General features: G+C 46.7%; 1 protein-coding gene across 1 annotated transcript in view; it reads left to right on the top strand.

Annotated features, from left to right (window-relative positions):
• LOC138259654 (disintegrin and metalloproteinase domain-containing protein 33-like) overlaps window positions 1-19523 on the top strand; it is a 371113-nt gene that overhangs the window by 1316 nt on the left and 350274 nt on the right. The gene's annotated exons all lie outside the window — the stretch shown is intronic.

Raw genomic sequence — 19523 nt, 5'->3', positions numbered from 1 at the left:
GTGGATGCCCTCTGTGCTCTCTCTAGTGGATGTATTACTCCTCTGAGCTCTCCCGTGTGGATGCATTACTCCTCTGAGCTCTCTCTAGTGGATGCATTACTCCGCTGAGCTCTCTTGTGTGGATGCATTACTCCTCTGAGCTCTTTCTAGTGGATGCATTACTCCTCTGAGCTCTCTCTAGTGGATGCATTACTCCTCTGAGCTCTCCCGTCTGGATGCATTACTCCTCTGAGCTCTCTCGTCTGGATGCATTACTCCTCTGAGCTCTCTCGTCTGGATACATTACTGCACTCTGCTCTCTCTGCTGGATGCGTTACTACACTCAGCTCTCTCTGCTGGATGCATTACTCCACTCTGCTAACTCTGGTGGATGCATTACTCCCCTGAGCTCTCTCTGCTGGATGTGTTTCTCCACTCAGCTCTCTCTAGTGGATGCATTACTCCACTCAGCTCTCTCTGGGGGAATGCATTACTCCACTCTGCTCTCTCTGGTGGATGCATTACTCCTCTGAGCTCTCTCTGGTGGAGGCATTACTCCTTTGAGCTCTCTCTAGTGGATGCATTACTCCTCTGAGCTCTCTCTGGTGGATTAATTACTGCACCCAGTGCTCTCTGGTGGATGCATTACTCCACTCAGTTCTCTCAGATTGATGCATTACTGCACTCAGCTCTCTGTGGTGGATGCATTAACCTGCTCACCTCTCTCTGATGGATGCAGTACTCTGCCCAGTTCCCTCTGATGGATGCATTACTCCTCTGAGCTCTCCCTGTTGGATGCATTACTGTAGGAGGCTGGACTGGCTTGTAGTGAGTACCAAGGGGGACTTACACCTTGCACCAGGCCCAGGTATCCCTTATTAGTGTATAGGGTGTCTAGCAGCTTAGGCTGATAGATAATGGTAGCTTAGCAGAGCAGCTTAGGCTGAACTAGGAGATGAGTGAAGCTCCTACAGTACCACTAGTGTCATATGCACAATATCATAAGAAAACACAATACACAGATATACTAAAAATAAAGGTACTTTATTTTTATGACAATATGCCAAAAGTATCTCAGTGAGTACCCTCAGTATGAGGATAGCAAATATACACAAGATATATGTACACAATACCAAAAATATGCAGTATAGTCTTAGAAAACTGCAAACAATGTATAGTTACAATAGGATGCAATGGGGACACATAGGGATAGGGGCAACACAAACCATATACTTCAAAAGTGGAATGCGAACCACAAATGGTCCCCAAAACTATGTGACCTTGTAGAGGGTCGCTGGGACTATTAGAAAATAGTTAGGGTTAGAAAAATAGCCCACCCCAAGACCCTGAAAAGTGAGTGCAAAGTGCACTAAAGTTCCCCAAAGGACAAAGAAGTCGTGATAGGAGAATTCTGCAGGAAAGACACAAACCAGCAATGCAACAACGATGGATTTCCAGTCGAGGGTACCTGTGGAACAAGGGGACCAAGTCCAAAAGTCACAAGCAAGTCGGAGATGGGCAGATGCCCAGGAAATGCCAGCTGTGGGTGCAAAGAAGCTGCTACTGGACAGTAGCAGCTGAGGATTCTGCAGGAACGACAAGGGCTAGAGACTTCCCCTTTGGAGGATGGATCCCGCACGCCGTGGAGAGTCGGGCAGAAGTATTTTCCCGCCGAAAGACTGCCAACAAGCCTTGCTAGCTGCAAATCGTGCGGTTAGGGTTTTTGGATGCTGCTGTGGCCCAGGAGGGACCAGGATGTCGCCAATTGCATCTGGGGACAGAGGGGGCGTCGAGCAAGACAAGGAGCCCTCTCAAAAGCAGGCAGCACCCACAGAAGTGCCGGAACAGGCACTACGAAGAAGAGTGAAACAGTGCTCACCCAAAGTTGCACAAAGGAGTCCCACGCCACCGGAGGACAACTTAGAAAGTCGTGCAATGCAGGTTAGAGTGCCGTGGACCCAGGCTTGGCTGTGCACCAAGGATTTCCACCGGAAGTGCACAGAGGCCGGAGTAGCTGCAAAAGTTGCGTTTCCCAGCAATGCAGTCTGGCGTGGGGAGGCAAGGACTTACCTCCACCAAACTTGGACTGAAGAGTCACTGGACTGTGGGAGTCACTTGGACAGAGTTGCTGGAATCAAGGGACCTCGCTCGTTGTGCTGAGAGGAGACCCAGGGTACCGGTAATGCAGTTCTTTGGTGCCTGGGGTTGCAGGGGGGACGATTCCGTCGGCCCACGGGAGATTTCTTCTGAGCTTCTAGTGCAGAGAGGAGGCAGACTACCCCCACAGCATGCACCACCAGGAAAACAGTCGAGAAGGTGGCAGGATCAGCGTTACAGAGTTGCAGTAGTCGTCTTCGCTACTTTGTTGCAGTTTTGCAGGCTTCCAGCGCGGTCAGCAGTCGATTCCTTGGCAGAAGGTGAAGAGAGAGATGCAGAGGAACTCTGATGAGCTCTTGCATTCGTTATCTAAGGAATTCCCCAAAGCAGAGACCCTAAATAGCCAGAAAAGAGGGTTTGGCTACTTAGGAGAGAGGATAGGCTAGCAACACCTGAAGGAGCCTATCAGAAGGAGTCTCTGACGTCACCTGCTGGCCCTGGCCACTCAGAGCAGTCCAGTGTGCCAGCAGCACCTCTGTTTCCAAGATGGCAGAGGTCTGGAGCACACTGGAGGAGCTCTGGGCACCTCCCAGGGGAGGTGCAGGTCAGGGGAGTGGTCACTCCCCTTTCCTTTGTCCAGTTTCGCGCCAGAGCAGGGCTGAGGGGTCCCTGAACCGGTGTAGACTGGCTTATGCAGAAATGGGCACCATCTGTGCCCATGAAAGCATTTCCAGAGGCTGGGGGAGGCTACTCCTCCCCTGCCTTAACACCTTTTTCCAAAGGGAGAGGGTGTAACACCCTCTCTCTGAGGAAGTCCTTTGTTCTGCCATCCTGGGCCAGGCCTGGCTGGACCCCAGGAGGGCAGAAACCTGGCTGAGGGGTTGGCAGCAGCAGCAGCTGCAGTGAAACCCCTGAAAAGGCAGTTTGGCAGTACCAGGGTCTGTGCTACAGACCACTGGGATCATGGGATTGTGCCAACTATGCCAGGATGGCATAGAGGGGTCAATTCCATGATCATAGACATGTTACATGGCCATATTCGGAGTTACCATTGTGAAGCTACACATAGGTAGTGACCTATGTGTAGTGCACGCGTGTAATGGTGTCCCCGCACTCACAAAGTCCGGGGAATTTGCCCTGAACAATGTGGGGGCACCTTGGCTAGTGCCAGGGTGCCCACACACTAAGTAACTTTCCACCTAACCTTTACCAGGTAAAGGTTAGACATATAGGTGACTTATAAGTTACTTAAGTGCAGTGGTAAATGGCTGTGAAATAACGTGGACGTTATTTCACTCAGGCTGCAGTGGCAGGCCTGTGTAAGAATTGTCAGAGCTCCCTATGGGTGGCAAAAGAAATGCTGCAGCCCATAGGGATCTCCTGGAACCCCAATACCCTGGGTACCTCAGTACCATATACTAGGGAATTATAAGGGTGTTCCAGTATGCCAATGTGAATTGGTGAAATTGGTCACTAGCCTGTTAGTGACAATTTGGAAAGAAATGAGAGAGCATAACCACTGAGGTTCTGGATAGCAGAGCCTCAGTGAGACAGTTAGTCATAACACAGGTAACACATTCAGGCACACTTATGAGCACTGGGGCCCTGGCTGGCAGGGTCCCAGTGACACATACAACTAAAATAACATATATACAGTGAAAAATGGGGGTAACATGCCAGGCAAGATGGTACTTTCCTACAATTACTCCACTCAGTTCTCTCTGGTGGATGCATTACTCCACCTAACTCTCTCTGGTATATGCATTACTCCACTCAGTTCTCTCTGGTGGATGCATTACTCCGCCTAGCTCTCTCTGGTGGATTCACTACTCCACTGAGCTCTCTCTGGTGGATGCATTGCTCTACTCAGCTCTCTCTGGCGGATGCATTATTCCTCTGAGCTCTCTCTGGTGGATGCATTACTGCACTCAGCTCTCTCTGGTGGGATGCTTTACTGCAATCTTCTTTCTGGTGGATGCATTATTGCACTCAGCTCTCTCTGGTGGATGCATTATTGCACTCAGCTCTCTCTGGTGGGATGCATTACTGCACTCAGCTCTCTCTGGTAGATGCATTACTGCAGTCTGCTCTCTGGTGGATGCATTACTGCGCTCACCTCTCTCTGGTGGATGCATTACTGCAGTCTTCTTTCTGGTGGATGCATTATTGCACTCAGCTCTCTCTGGTGGATGCATTATTGCACTCAGCTCTCTCTGGTGGGATGCATTACTGCAGTCTGCTCTCTGGTGGATGCATTACTGCGCTCAGCTCTCTCTGGTGGGATGCATTACTGCACTCAGCTCTCTCTGGTAGATGCATTACTGCAGTCTGCTCTCTGGTGGATGCATTACTGCGCTCAGCTCTCTCTGGTGGGATGCATTATTGCACTCAGCTCTCTCTGGTGGGATGCATTATTGCACTCAGCTCTCTCTGGTGGGATGCATTACTGCACTCAGCTCTCTCTGGTAGATGCATTACTGAAGTCTGCTCTCTGGTGGATGCATTACTGCAGTCTTCTTTCTGGTGGATGCATTATTGCACCCAGCTCTCTCTGGTGGATGCATTATTGCACTCAGCTCTCTCTGGTGGATGCATTACTGCACTCATCTGTCTCCGGTGGATGCATTACTGCACTCAGCTCTCTCTGGTAGATGCATTACTGCAGTCTGCTCTCTGGTGGATGCATTACTGCGCTCAGCTCTCTCTGGTGGATGCATTACTGCACTCAGCTCTCTCTGGTAGATGCATTACTGAAGTCTGCTCTCTGGTGGATGCATTACTGCAGTCTGCGTACTGGTGGACACCTTGTGAGTTGGTAGCTTACATTGTCCTTATTACAGAGACAGCTATATTAGGGAACAAACCAGCCACGGATGGGCTCTTGCAGACACCAATGAGTCCTGCTTTGGAACTTCGTAATAATAAAACATTTAAGAAATGTATTTCTGATTGGTTTTCAATCTCAACTAAAGAACACCTAGACATCCCTGCTAAAAACCAAAGTTAAATCCACAAGTATTTCCCCGGCATTATTTAAACCCTTCCAAATCAAATCATGATCACTGCTTATACTAAGAACTTGTCTTCAGCGTCAAGAGTAACTTCAGTGGATTTCCACTTAACCTCTTACAATGATGCAGGCTCTATATATGGGAGAGAAGGCAACCTAGCAGATCATTCCATCAACAGCTCTTTGGAGCTGCACGACACCCCTGATGACTCTGGCCCAATTAAGGAATCGGAGACCGCGCCACGAAACAGTAAACGTATCTGAGAAGAGGTCTCCGACAGATCTCAATGGGGACAATGCCAGTAAAGAAGCTCCTCTTACGTATCCTGCAATGGGAACACTTAGCAAGACATCTAACCGGGATCTCTGATTCTCTGGTGATTCAATTCTGCTAGCCAATCAAGTCGCAGTACTAAAAAAAACATTTCCACAGATATAAGTTCAATTTTTCAGGCCTTCGATCAAATCATCAAATAAGGTGCGTTGCTGGACTCACTTGTATATGTTTAAAATAGAATATTAAGTGAACCCGTTTTACACATGTTAGTACGATTGGCAATTCTTTAGGCTATTTTATTTTTTACATCTTCTTAATATTGTGTAAAGTTTTTACAAAACTAAAACAATAAATAATCTATTCATTCATAAACCTCTCTATACAATATGTTGCAATGAAAGGCCTTTCTTCCATACGTTGAAATGACACAAGCCCACTGCCTTGTTTTAAAGTGGCCATGCGCATGTGTTAGGCCATACAGTGCCGCTGGCTACCACTGCTGTCCTGCTTGGATTCACAGCCCTGCTGCCTAAAGACCAGGAGTTGCATTCAGTTCTGTTTGTTAGGTCTTACAGTGCAGTAAGCCTCCACTGGATTCACAACCCTGCTGCCTAAAGACCAGGAGTTGCATTCAGTTCTGTTTGTTAGGTCTTACAGTGCAGTAAGCCTCCACTGGATTCACAACCCTGCTGCGTAAAGATCAGGAGTTGCATTCAGGTCTCTTTGCTAAGTCTTTCTTAGGTTTGGATTGACTATTGAGTTGGTGACCTATTCTTACCATTTCTATTAAATTTACTATGACTGAGATTTAGCCCCTCCCAGAGAAGTATTACTTTCTCACCACATGCTATTGGCTGTTTTTGTTTTTTGTTCCTCCTCCAATGGAGTGCATGAATTGCAGGGCAGGAGTGGTAATTTTACCGCTCAAAAGTACATTAAATCCCCATATATTAAATTCTAGTAGATGCGTTGTACACAGAAAGGAATCACCTTTTTTTATTGCAGTAAACATTTTAAAAATATTTTTTGGTAGGACTCAAAACGCAAGCCTGGCCTATTGCCTTTTTAGGGGCGAGCGCGAAGCGCTCCATCCCCTGATGTAATCTCTCTTTTGGCTTCTAACCACGCCCATGTCACGTCAGTCCCTTACATTGGTTCTTGGGCTTGCCTTTTAAAATCCACTTACTTTCATTAGTGGAAGGCATGCATACATCATGCCTTTTCTGGTGTTTAGCCCTCCTCCAGCACCGACCAACTACTGGAAACATACGAGGCTCCAAGTTTTCCGTCTGGTTTCTGGACTATTTTTTCTCTTTATTTAGCAGCGCGATCGCGCTCGGTTTTTTCCCATTTAATGTAGTAAGAAAAGTCCGGTTAGGAGTTTATAACACTAATAGCTCTAACTCGGCCAAACGTGAGACTCGTTGCATTGCAAATGCTTGTTTTCTAATGCATCTCTGTGACTCCTTCTATTTTCATCTGTTTAAGTTACTATTATTTCTTTAATATGTATGATCTGTTTATGTACTTTTGTGCATCGTGGAGATGGCCTCTTTGTTGTTCTTTATAGGGTGACCAGATTTTGAGGTGCAAAAACCGGGGCAGGTCAGACATAAAAAAAGGACTAAAGACTTTACACTCCCTTTTATATCTGGCCTGTCCCTTTTTTTTGCGTAGCTCTGTGAATGTGTGCCTATAGAGGTGTGTGTGTGTGTGTGTGTGTATGTATATATATATATATATATATATATATATACACACACACACACACTCACATTTACAAGACTACAGATATAAAATTAGCTATGGCTTGACCTCCCACCCTGCACCCCCAACCCGCCCCCACCCACCTCTCTCTGCTCCCCACTCCGTCTCTCTGCTGAGAGCAGACAGGGGACTGTGTTGCCTGACAGTACCAGATAAATTACTTTAAATATTGAATACTTAGTAGGCGGGACAGTCCTCGAAATCCGGGACTGTCCGGGTAAATCCGGGACGTCTGGTCACCCTAGCATTAAGCCTAATATGAACAGACTTATTCTTTTGCTGAATTGCATCCCGCCCCACGAGTGGCCAATTCTGAGCAGGCTCCATCACCGCCCACCGCCCCCAAAAGCTCCCTCCATGTATCTGATTAAGTGACACACACACACGCTTCCTCTGGCAGGAGTCGCTCGAAAATACCCACAGGGCCCCCGGTATGCCCCCACCCCCTGACAAGAGATGTCAGATGCTCCCATGTGTGCAGTGTGGTGTTTTCACCTCGGCGCGAACAAAAGCCTCATTTGTTTACAAAGTGAGAACTCCCCCCATCCCAGCCCCTAAATCACTTATCTGCATGGGCGAGATGGCAGGTGCTGAGTGAAGTCATGTGCCCACAATCACACAGCTCCTAGTCACGGGTAGTGGCCCGGGGATTGCCCGCCCGTAGACTTGGAAATTCACCCACCAGAGCACAGCTCATGCCTACCTAAAAACATTACCAGTGTGTCGCCCTGTTGAGAGGCGATTTAAGAGAATTTAAAGTTTTCAGAATGATAACCTAATGTTAATGCATAAGTGATTAATGGAATATATACTGTGTCATACTGGGGGTGTGACCCAGTTGAATTTTTCTATAGGTATGGAGCTTTACCATATGGATGCTCTGTAATGTTTCACCTTAAACGTTGGGCATCCTGTTGGCCTCTGGTTGGGGTAAAGTTGGCTTTTGAGAAACCTTTTCAGTTAAACCAGTAATTGTTGTAGAGCGCACAGACAGCAAGCAGGGCAGACCAGGCACATCTGCCTCCCCCTGGGACTCCTGCCTTTCTGAGGGCCTTGCACTATTTATGCTGCTGGTGTGACCGCACTGCCTCTAGTGAATGACGTTTCAACAGCACCTACATGTCTCCTGGGGCTTCAACAGTTATGAGTGGGAACGAATGGCCCAATGTACTAAAAGCATGGTTGCAAAAAGTGGTCGTCTTTTGCACCCCAACTTTTTACAACCAGCTGTGATTTACGTAATCTGACCTATTTACTAACCTGCGGCGTCACCCCCGCGCGCAACAGCAGCTTAAAAAAAAAGACAATGATAACTTGTGTTTATTATTGTTTTGTTGTTAAAGGGGCGGGGCCATTGGGGGATAACAGTGACGAGGGGGAGTGCACTGTGCACTCCCCTCAATGTGCATGTATGTTTGGCCTGTGATCTCAGCCAGCAACAACACATGTGCACTGTGCTTTCTCCAACCCGGCACTGTGTTGCCAGGCTGGAGAGAGCAAGCACAGGCTCCTAGTCTGCCTGGGAGCGCCCTGGCTGGGTGCTCCAGCCAATCCTAATGCTGCTCTGAGCAGCGTCAGGATTGGCCGCAGGGCAGGCTAGGAGCCTGTGCGTTCCTGCAGTGACCAGGACAGAGGAGTGGCGCTGTGGCAGAGCAAGTATGTTTTTTTTTTTTTTTTTTTTTTTATTAATCATGTTTTTGTTACCTGCCCTCTGTGCGAGGCGTGCCTGGTGCTCACAGGTCACATTGCTAAATCTCCAGTCCCATAACCAAATACTTCATAAATCCTAATTAGGTAGGTCGCTATTTGCGACTCTGTGATTGGCTACAAGCACAGGGTTGGCGACTTGCAAGGAACAGCAGACCACCATCTCTGTGTTTACATTCCCAAAAGGGAAAAACAGGTAGTTCATTAAAAAAAGTTTCAGGTTTGGGAGAACATCCTGGAGAGCAGGCTGAGAATGCCCCTTTCACGTCTCTTCCAAATTACGATTTGGTAAGGGTCATCAGTCCCATTTTGTAAGTTCCTACCCCTAAAATGTATTTATAACATACCAAAAAGCCATTTTGCAGTTGCAAACACCTCATATACAAGAATCTGACGCATCGTCATGGATACTTCAGATTTCTTGCACCTGCCGCATATACCCTAACGATGCCACAGATGCCCTGTATTTACAATACAGAGCTCCATGGTGCACGTCAGAATTTCTGATGCATCTGTTGGCACGAAACTGACGCAATGCTGGAGTTGCGCCATTAAACGTACACACCTCCAGCAATGCGAGAAGAGTCTCAGAGGAAAAAGTCCTGCGTCAATTTTACACCTGCTCTGATCAGGCGTTGCAATTTTGACGCAATGAAGTAGCATAATGGCTCAATGTAAAGTTGTAAATTTCACTGCGACAGTCCCTACATCACGTTTTCCGAGAGAATGCCTACCCTGCATACATTATACCTGGCAGGGGTAAAATGTGACCCAGGAGTTTACAAACTGATGAATTGGGCCCGATGCGTCAGTTTGTAAATATGGAGCAGTGTAGGGCACTGCTAGCACCACCGCTGGCAGCGGTTGCGTGACGGGCTTGTAAATGGGGCCCTGAGTTTGCTGATCGCAGGGTTTCGGATTGAAAACTGGCCCTGTGCACGTGCTCCTGGATTTCCAAGAGGCCCCTGTCAGAATTTAGTACACTGGATGCTAAATCCAGTTCACCTCCTTTGGTGAATATTTGGAAGAACAGACTAGGACGACGACCTGCTTTGAATTTACGCTGACGATGCAGGAGAGTCTTGTCATGCGCAGAGGTATATTCGCTTCCGCGTCCAGCATTAATTTACAAGACTAACCTTGTAACTGAAGGTTACTTATGGATCTTTCAACTCAAGCAACCAAAAGATCGGACATTTTTCAACCAATCTGCGTGCACCACATTTAAACAAGTCCCTGGGGTACTGTTCTACTAGGGCGAGAAAACGCCCCAATGATGAAGCAAGCCCCCATTTGGTGGGGAGATATTTTTTCCTAATATTTTAATATTCCTGTCTGATTCAGCATTAAACATACACAGGCATAAATCTCACAGACTTTTGCCCGAACACATGGCAGGCAGTCAGCAGGAGTGGACAGAGAGAGCTCCAGATGTAAACTAGTCTCTCGTGCACTCCAGCACATGAGTGGAGGCGGAGGGAAGCTGCTGGACAGCCAGTAACATTGGGGTAGAGACGGATACTCGCCTGGACTGAGTTACACTGTGGTTGACAACGCCTCAAGCCAATGGCTGAAAGAGGCTGGTCAAAGAAAGCCAATGGCTGAAAGGGGCAAAGTCAGGGTCCTCCCTATGTGGATTGTTAGCCATACTTCTGTTGGGCACTGCCAAATCCAAGACCTAAAAACACCTGTGATACAAAAGAGCAGTGATTAATTTTAGCAGGTGTAGAGGTAAGCGGCTGCTGCTTTCGGCTCTGTATATCAGTGGGACAGTTCACCACACCATACCATAGCACAATGTGGCATAGCATAATACTCTAGCACAACATAGTACAGGATAGCATAACAGCAATGCATTAGACCGTAAATCATAGCATAACATGCGTGAACAAAGCATGCTGTGGACCAACATGACAGCACAGTGTAGCATAACAAAACAGGATACCATAGTGCAGTGTAACATGATATCATGTAGTACACAGCATAACATAACAGGTTAACATAAATAGCATACTAAATCATTGCATAATTTAACAGACTAGCATAGCATAACAGAGAACACCATAAGATAGTGTAGCATAACAGAGAACAGCGTAAAACAGTGTACTGTAGCATAACAGAGAACAGCATAAGATACTGTAGCATAGCATAACAGAGAACAGCATAAAATACTGTAGCGTAGCATAACAGAGAAAAGCATAAGATACTGTAGCGTAGCATAACAGAGAACAGCATAAGATACTGTAGCATAGCATAACATAACAGAGAACAGCAGTAGCGCAACAACAGTGCACAATACCATAAAGCGTAGCATGTGCGAACAAAGCCTGCTGTGGCCCAGCAGGACGGCACAGCATAGTGTAGCGTAACATGATATATTGTAGTCATCATTACAGGGCATAACACAACAGGTTATTACACTATGGTGTAATTTAGGAGCAGTGCACGGCACCCTAACACACAGCATAACACGAATGAACAAAGCGTACGGGGGCCCAGCAGCACATGGCACAAGGCGGCCCGAGCAGAGCATAGCACGGCCTCCTATAACATAAGGAAACATTTTACTCGAGTTGTGTGACTTTGGCGCACACGCCCTTTGACCTTCTTCCGCTGACGTGTTTGGCACGGAGCCCCATGAGCTGCCCTGGGAGAGCTGTGCGGCAGGGCAGTGGGGCACTGATGGGGGAGAGGATTAGCCCTGTGGGGAGGTGATTACCGCAGGGGAGAGCAATTACCTCCCAGCGTGGTGGCACCAAGCCTTTCCTTTCCGCCCTCTTAATTGCACCTAAAGTGTGCCCCTCGCACAGCTGTGGGTTGCACACATGTGGCAGCCCCGGTTTCCTCAGACCTGCCTGCGTTAATGCCTGCACGCCCTTATGGTGTTCAACATGTGATGGAGCGCTCTGCAGTGTAGGTGGCCTCTAGGCGCTGATAATATTCTTTATGGAATATCCGTGCGTCGAATAACATCATCCACAGATTATGGGAACATAGAGGGAGGGGGTCATCTCCCATCCCAGCCCCACACCGTAACCACCACATTCTTGGAATGCATGTGCACTTACACCACACCAGTACTTAATTTGTAAAGAAAAACGTGCCGGTGCCAAAGCCCTCCTCTTAAACACGCGGCTGCTGCAATTAAATGTGTGAGTACGCATTACCGAGGTAGTGTAATCCTGAAGCCATCTCGGGCCTCTTCAATCCATTTGCAGCCACTCCCCGCCCCTTTAGCTCACTCTTGCGGATTTCTGCTTTCTCCCATTGGGACACTTTTTCGTTTTTCTCTTCCTCCGTCTATCCCATGTGTGCCTTTTGCTCGCAGTAAATGCTTGAGGCAGAAAAATAAGTGCCGGCCCTAAAAAAATAAGTGCCGGGGCTCAGCACCGGAAACAACAAGCACAAATTAAGCACTGCACAACTCCCTGTGAGCAATATACTTTGGACAGGAGTCCTCACTGCAGGCATACAGTATCTTACACTACTACCGACACCATTTGCTATGTTGGGGTACCCTAACACTAGTAATAATTTGTTCATATTCAGCGCTTCAAATCACACTTCTCTCACTCTAAGCACTGTAAATAACGCATTACTATTACCCCGATAATGGCACTCAATTTATTGACCACAGATGCTTGAACAGGCCTACAGCTGTTGGAGTTTATGACCTGCAGTTACTGCATACACGACCAGTGAATCGTAGCATAGGTGTTGCAAGTAGGGGGTCGGGGCGCAGCCCTCCCAAATTACCCATGCTAGAGTTCTTAAGGTGCATGAGCAATAAAGATGTAGGCCTGGGTGGAACTCACGTAGTTTCACACCGCGGAATTGCGCTGAGTCGCCTAAAAACTCAGTGAGATTCCGCAGAGTTCTGCGAGCAGCTGAATTTTGGAAAGTCACTGGTTTTAAGTGCCGGGAGCTTGGTCCTGTGCTGTTTGCCAGAGGGGACTACTTCTTCCTGCCGCTCAAGTTGATTTTCTACTCGAGTAGCAGATTTCTCAACATAAACGTCAGCTTTCTCATCGTGAGCAGCAGCAGCCTGCTGCGAACAGCTGCATTGAGAAATCACACCGGGACTTGTCCTAGCTCTCAATTTGTCTCACTTGGCTAAAATTGGCGATTCGCATCCGAGAACAAGCATTTTCAATGCAACGGGTCTCACATTTGTTCGAGATAGAGCTATTAGCGTTGTAAAGCAAAAAAAAAACGCAGCGCGATCGCACTATGTAAAATGCAGCGCGGTCGCGCTACTTGGAAAAAAAACCCAGATAAAGTAGTCCGGACTCCAGGCTGAAAACGTCGAGCCTCGTATGTTTTTGGTACTTTACCAGTGCTGTGTAGGTGGGCTGAACACTGGAAAAGGTATGACGGGTGCATACCTTTCACAAAGAAAGCAAGCAGATTTTAAAAGGCAAGCTCACGAACAAATGTAAGTGACTGACGTGGCATGGGTTTGGTTTCACGCCCAAAGAGAGATTACAGCATGGACGGAGCACTTTGTGCTGCCCATAAAACTGCACCACTTGGCAGTTGTCGGAGTATTTCTAGAGTGGGCAAAACTCTGCAAACTCTGCCAGCGGAGCTGAATTTACCGCCTACCCTTTTAAAGATGCTTTTAAATTTTGTTTTTATCTTGTCGCATTTGCTTTGTTCAAAGACAGAGGTCAAATGTTAGTCTATGTCTTCTGACAAATAGCTGCTTATTCCTTTAATGTGGGGATGGTGTTTACTTTTCTTTCTCTGACTGCAAAGTTAGAGAATTGTGTAAAGTGAAGTATCAAACAATCTTGCTGGGGTAGAGGGAGTGAGAAAGGGAATGTTGTAGGATGACAATTTTTTTCTAACACACAACATTTAAATTCCTGCAAAATAATTATAAATATTTTAAAAAGTCAGCAATTAGGAAAGCACAAATGAAGCACATATTTTAGAAATTCTTAAGTATGATGGAAAATAATATTTTAATAGAATCATGACAAATCAGACACTTTATTTAGCGAGGTGCAAAAGGTAAATTTTTGCGCTAAAACTGATTTCCACGCATTATAGTTTGGGCACTACATAATTTTAGCAGTAACATTGCATGTCAGTGAACATTTTGTGGCCATTTTTATGGCAATGTGCTGACTGTAAAGGTCGGAGCACTATCACACCGTAGTTTTGTTATATAATTGTCATAGTGCTCTGCAAAATGCACCATTGACTACATCATGGGTCTTCAAACTGGGGGGTGGCCCTCCTAGGGGATCCCTAAGTGATCGGGGGGGGAGGGCGCCTGGCTCTGGTCAAGCTGATACCAATGCTTTGTTATAAGTTAAAAAAATATGAGCCGCAGTCAACCTCTCCCTAATGGGCCATCACTAAAGTGTTTTATCATTTATGTCTGGCTGGGAGTTTGTGTCCAAAGGAGAAGGGGCCACAAATAATCTTCAGACCTCTCGGCCCCCATTTCTGAGAATCACATTGTGTATACTTTTACACAGTAGAAAAGGCTCAGCCAGCCAGAATAGTATGTTTGGCAATCTTCATTTGATTGCATTTTAAACTAAGTTGTAGAACTTAAATGCAATGTTTAAATAAGTCTAGCCATATTTAAACAGTTCCAAATTAATAGAATAATTGTAAAGAATTCGGGGGGGGCTGTAGGTTTCTTTACACTGGAAGAGGGGCTTGGCATTAAAAAGTTTGAAGACCACTGTACTACAGCCATAACACTCTTGTACTGAATTGCTGTGACTCATGTGCTAAACTTGCTCTTGTGTAATGCTTGGATTTTGCAGAATCCTTTTGACTTCAGCGATGTAACATTGATGCCACCCCCAGGTGAAAATTCCAGCGCCACTGCCGCCCATAGCAGGAGATGGGGTCCTTGAGAAGGCGGTGGAGGAGTCTGGCTTGTTGGATAGATTTCGGGATGCTATATCCGAGTCGCCTCCCATAGCAGGAGATGGCCTCCTTGAGAAGGCGGTGGAGGAGGTGGGGCTTGTTGCATAGATTTCGGAATGCTATATCCGAGTCGCCTCCCATAGCAGGAGATGGCCTCCTTGAGGAGGCAGTGGAGGAGTTGGGCTTGTTGGATAGATTTCGGGATGCTATATCCGAGTCTCCTTCCATAGCAGGGATGGGCTCATTGAGTAGGCAGTGGAGGAGGTGGTGCTGGTAGGATAGATTTGGGGATGTTATATCAGAGTCCCCTCCCGTAGCAGGAGATGGCCTCCTTGAGTAGGCAGTAGAGGAGGTGGGGCTTGTTGGATAGATTTCAGGAGATGGCCTCCTTGAGGAGGCAGTGGAGGAGTCTGGCTTGTTGGATAGATTTCGGGATGCTATATCCGAGTCGCCTCCCATAGCAGGAGATGGCCTACTTGAGAAGGCGGTGGAGGAGGTGGGGCTTGTTGCATAGATTTCGGGATGCTATATCCGAGTCGCCTCCCATAGCAGGAGATGGCCTCCTTGAGGAGGCAGTGGAGGAGTTGGGCTTGTTGGATAGATTTCGGGATGCTATATCCGAGTCTCCTTCCATAGCAGGGATGGGCTCATTGAGTAGGCAGTGGAGGAGGTGGTGCTGGTAGGATAGATTTGGGGATGTTATATCAGAGTACCCTCCCGTAGCAGGAGATGGCCTCCTTGAGTAGGCAGTAGAGGAGGTGGGGCTTGTTGGATAGATTTCAGGAGATGGCCTCCTTGAGGAGGCAGTGGAGGAGTCTGGCTTGTTGGATAGATTTTGGGATGCTATATCCGAGTTGCCTCCCATAGCAGGAGATGGCCTCCTTGAGAAGGCGGTGGAGGAGGTGGGGCTTATTGCATAGATTTCGGGATGCTATATCCGAGTCGCCTCCCATAGCAGGAGATGGCCTCCGTGAGGTGGAGGAGTGAAGGTGTCTGTTGGGAATAGGACGGGATGTTACTCCGTAGTCTCCTGTCTTCTGACCTGCTAGGGTTGAGGCGGCGTTTCTTGCTATTATTCAATGGTCTACTTTCAATGAGCTGTTTCGATATATGAATATTTTATCAGTGCTATGTCACATAATATCACTAATTTGTTTTTATGTAGCAGTTTATAGAGCACTTAGTTGGTTGAGGTTATGTATTGCCGAAGTGACTTGCAATGTATGGCAAGAGGGTACTTTATCCCATATAATTTATAGTCACACCATCATCTTTCCACTTAACACCTTGATGTGTAGCTCTTTCATTAGAAATAGACAGCATGTTTGCAAACATAAAGAATAAAAATAGAACCTCTAGTGCAAAATTAAACACATGAAAAACCTGTTAGATATTTGTTAAAGAAGGTATTTGAAACAGTTCAATACAATTCAGTTTTTTTTTATTTTTTTTAAAAAGCTGCAGTAGTTCGGAACGTGTAGAAACACTCATCTATAAATATCGAAGGAGCACAAAAAATAATAATTTTTTTGCTGCTAGTCACTGTAAGCTAGAAAAATAGAGCAGAAGAAAGAAAAGCAACGTTTAATTTTCCTTGCTTTGAACCGCTGCTCCGTGACCTGCAGTGCCTTGTGCCTCAGCTGCTGGCAGTGGGCACTCTGACTTCCGAACTCAACCATAATAACCTTTTGTAGTTGAGTTCTGACGCAGTGCCTGTGCGTGTCTCACATCACCAATTATAAAACAAAATTAGAAACAGGAGTTTATACATGGATAGCGGAATCTCATGTATTATGTATGTTACACATGCACCTGCCATTTATATACAGGCATGTATTTGTTTGAACTTTTTAACACAATGACACATTACAGAGATCTTATTGAGAGTAGTGAGCAGATGATGTGACGAAAGACACTAGAATAACAAAGTAAACAAGCATTGGCACAGCCAATAGGTGTGACTTGCATTTTTAATTCTGAATAATCCACGTTAAAAGGCTGTCGTGAAAAACAATACAAAAGAATACATGATTGAGCTTTGTAGACAATGCATTTACAAGTTAATAAATTTACTGTATGACTATTCTGAAGACTTTGGAGATGTGCACTGGTTCTCATGCATCACCATGCAAGCACTCTATAGGAGGATGAATGATACACCAAATAGCCAACAGCATGAGGTGACAGAGCAATGCTCCTTTGGGTGGAGCCAAAGCCTACCCGATGCACTTTTTAAAGAATTTGTAACAATAGGTATGGATAGGACTAGGCCATCTTCTAGCTGCAGTGTGAAGCCAGTCCTAAAATCAAATATGACGTAGGCTAACAGAATCTCAGCACAGTCAACCACCCACGCTGCAAGGTTTCCTCTGTCATCTAGAAATCTATGGAGGTAAGGTGTGAGATGCATGCACCAGTTCATTTATATACATATTCCATCCCTACAGTTCTGAGCCTGTTCAGATACACAGTTCTTCCCTACCTCCACCCGGGGAGTTTCCGTCATGGAACCATGTGATAGCTATAGGTCCTGGTTCCGACCCTGAACCTAGGTACAGCCCTTTCAGACACACTCTGCCGTCGTTCCTCCACCCTGGGGTTTCCCATATGGAGCCATGTGATAGCCAGAGGTCTCCCTATGGATTCACATGGCAGCTAGAGGTCCCACATCTGACCCTGGGCATAGGTGCAGTTCATTCAAACACATTCTTACTCCATTTCTCCGCCATAAGGGGTTTCTCTTTGGAGCCAAGTGATAGACAGAAGCAAACAAACACAAATGATGGACGGAATGGGGAACCAATCAAACATTCACCCCCAGTCACAGATCTGGGTTTAATCCATCAATTATTTTGCTCGCTATGCCACCCTAGTTTGGACCCAGCCATATGCAAATCAGTGTTGACCCTGTTCCCCCATAGGAACAGACCAGCCCAAACTGCTAGGCCAGGTTCTCCCTGGAACGGAAACAAGCATCCTGGGACCAGTTTCAGGGTGTCACCCTTCATCAGCCAGGCTAGCTTGAATCCAGTGTTTGTTTGCTTTTGTCACCCTAGATGCTCCAGGTATGCCCAGACGTGGGTCCCGGGCTCACTAGTGTGTACGCAGCACTCTTCACATTGAGGTAGCAGACGACAAGGTAGTGGCTTAATTACCAGTCATGCAGCCTCAGGTAATGTTTATAAAATGGAGTTGTGTTTGGCTGGATACAGTGAGAGGAGAAGGGCTTGGCCAGCTTAGCTTGTGGCCCTCAATGTTGATAGATGCCCACTGCCTGGTGTATCAGGTTAAGGTACGCTGTGCTTTGTAGGCTGTTAGTAAACTCTGCAGTTTTAGTTTGGCTGCTTGCGATGCACCCATTGCTGTCCTAGTGTCATTGGCTCTGTGATGGTTCATTAACCCCACACGTGGTCACTCCCATTCTGAATAAAGCACAACACCTTTGTTTGCTTGGAAGTATTTTGGCAACGGCTTTATCAAAACACATTGGACCTCATTTACAAGAAACTGGTGCATTGGAATCGATGCACCAGTTTTCTTGCACCAGCCTTGGACCCCGTAACGATGCCATGGTAGTACTGTATTTATGATACAGTGCTCCATGGCACACGTTTCCACAGATGCATCAGAAATTCTGACGCATCTGCATTGCTGGACTAGCAGGAAAAAAATTACGCTAAAGCCCTGCCTCAGTTTACCGCTTGCTCTGAGCTGGCGTTACATTTTTTACACAGTCAAGTCGCACAACCATGCAGGGAAATGTAGTAAATATCAATGCACCAGTTCCGCGTGGCTTTTAACGTCAGAACGCCCACCCTGCGTACATTACGCCTGGTGTAGGTACAATATGGCGCAGGGCTTTAGAAACTGGCGCAATGGTCCCACTGCACCAGTTTGTAACTGTGTCGCAGTGTAGGGGACTGCTTGCGCGACCTCAGCATCAGTAAGAAGTGACGCTAGGGGGCGGGCTGCCATTTCCTGCCTGCATTGTCCTTGTCCCATCGGGGCTACCACATTCCCGGGCCTTGTCGCTGATAAAGCCGCCGGCCCCTTTACGCCCCTTCTGGCGCGAGCCTCAGCACGTGGCAGTGCGTGCAGCAGTACGGTGTGTGTTCTGACGACTGAGTGACCCAGAGGCACATGCTCGGTGTTTGTTGCTCTGTTGCCTGCACGTTGTGTATTGGTGCTGCAGCTGTGCTGGGAGCCGTGTTACAGCTTTCAGAGTTTGCTGGCATCGCGTTGACAAGCTCACTCGGTTCCGCGGGTCTTTCCTCCGCGTCAGTCTGTTTTCACTCTTCAGGCAGCTCCAGACCGGCTCCTGGCCCCGACCCCTGAGGACTACATTTCATGCTCTACACGACTTTAATTACAAACATCTTTCTAATGATGGGAACTGAAGTTGTGGAGCCCGAACTCACAAGACTAATTGAAACTAAAGTGTAAAAAGATGTTTTTAAAAGAAAGAATATATTTTTGATGGGATGAGTCTGTCTTTGTTTTTCAAACTGATGACTAGGGCCCAAGGACCTTAAAAAGCAAAACCTAACTAAATATTTCTGCCACAATCAACAGGAAAGGATCCTCTAAATCTAAGGGGCGCTCGTGTCAGCCCACAAATTAGAAGGTGCTAAGGACTTTAATATCCCTGTGGGCTCCCCAGTTAGAAGCACAACATAATTTAAATATCAGATCATTCTCTATTTACTCTTCTGAAAGGAGTGATCCAGTCTAGAATATCACTTGCGGAGAAGTCAACAAAACTAAACAAGAATTGGCAAAGGCAATATGGCTTGC

This window comes from Pleurodeles waltl, chromosome 1_1 (assembly GCF_031143425.1).
Source record: "Pleurodeles waltl isolate 20211129_DDA chromosome 1_1, aPleWal1.hap1.20221129, whole genome shotgun sequence".
In the NCBI taxonomy this organism is placed as follows: domain Eukaryota; kingdom Metazoa; phylum Chordata; class Amphibia; order Caudata; family Salamandridae; genus Pleurodeles; species Pleurodeles waltl.
The sequence above is the reverse complement of the archived record's forward strand: the minus strand, read 5'-3'. Positions and strand labels throughout refer to the sequence as shown.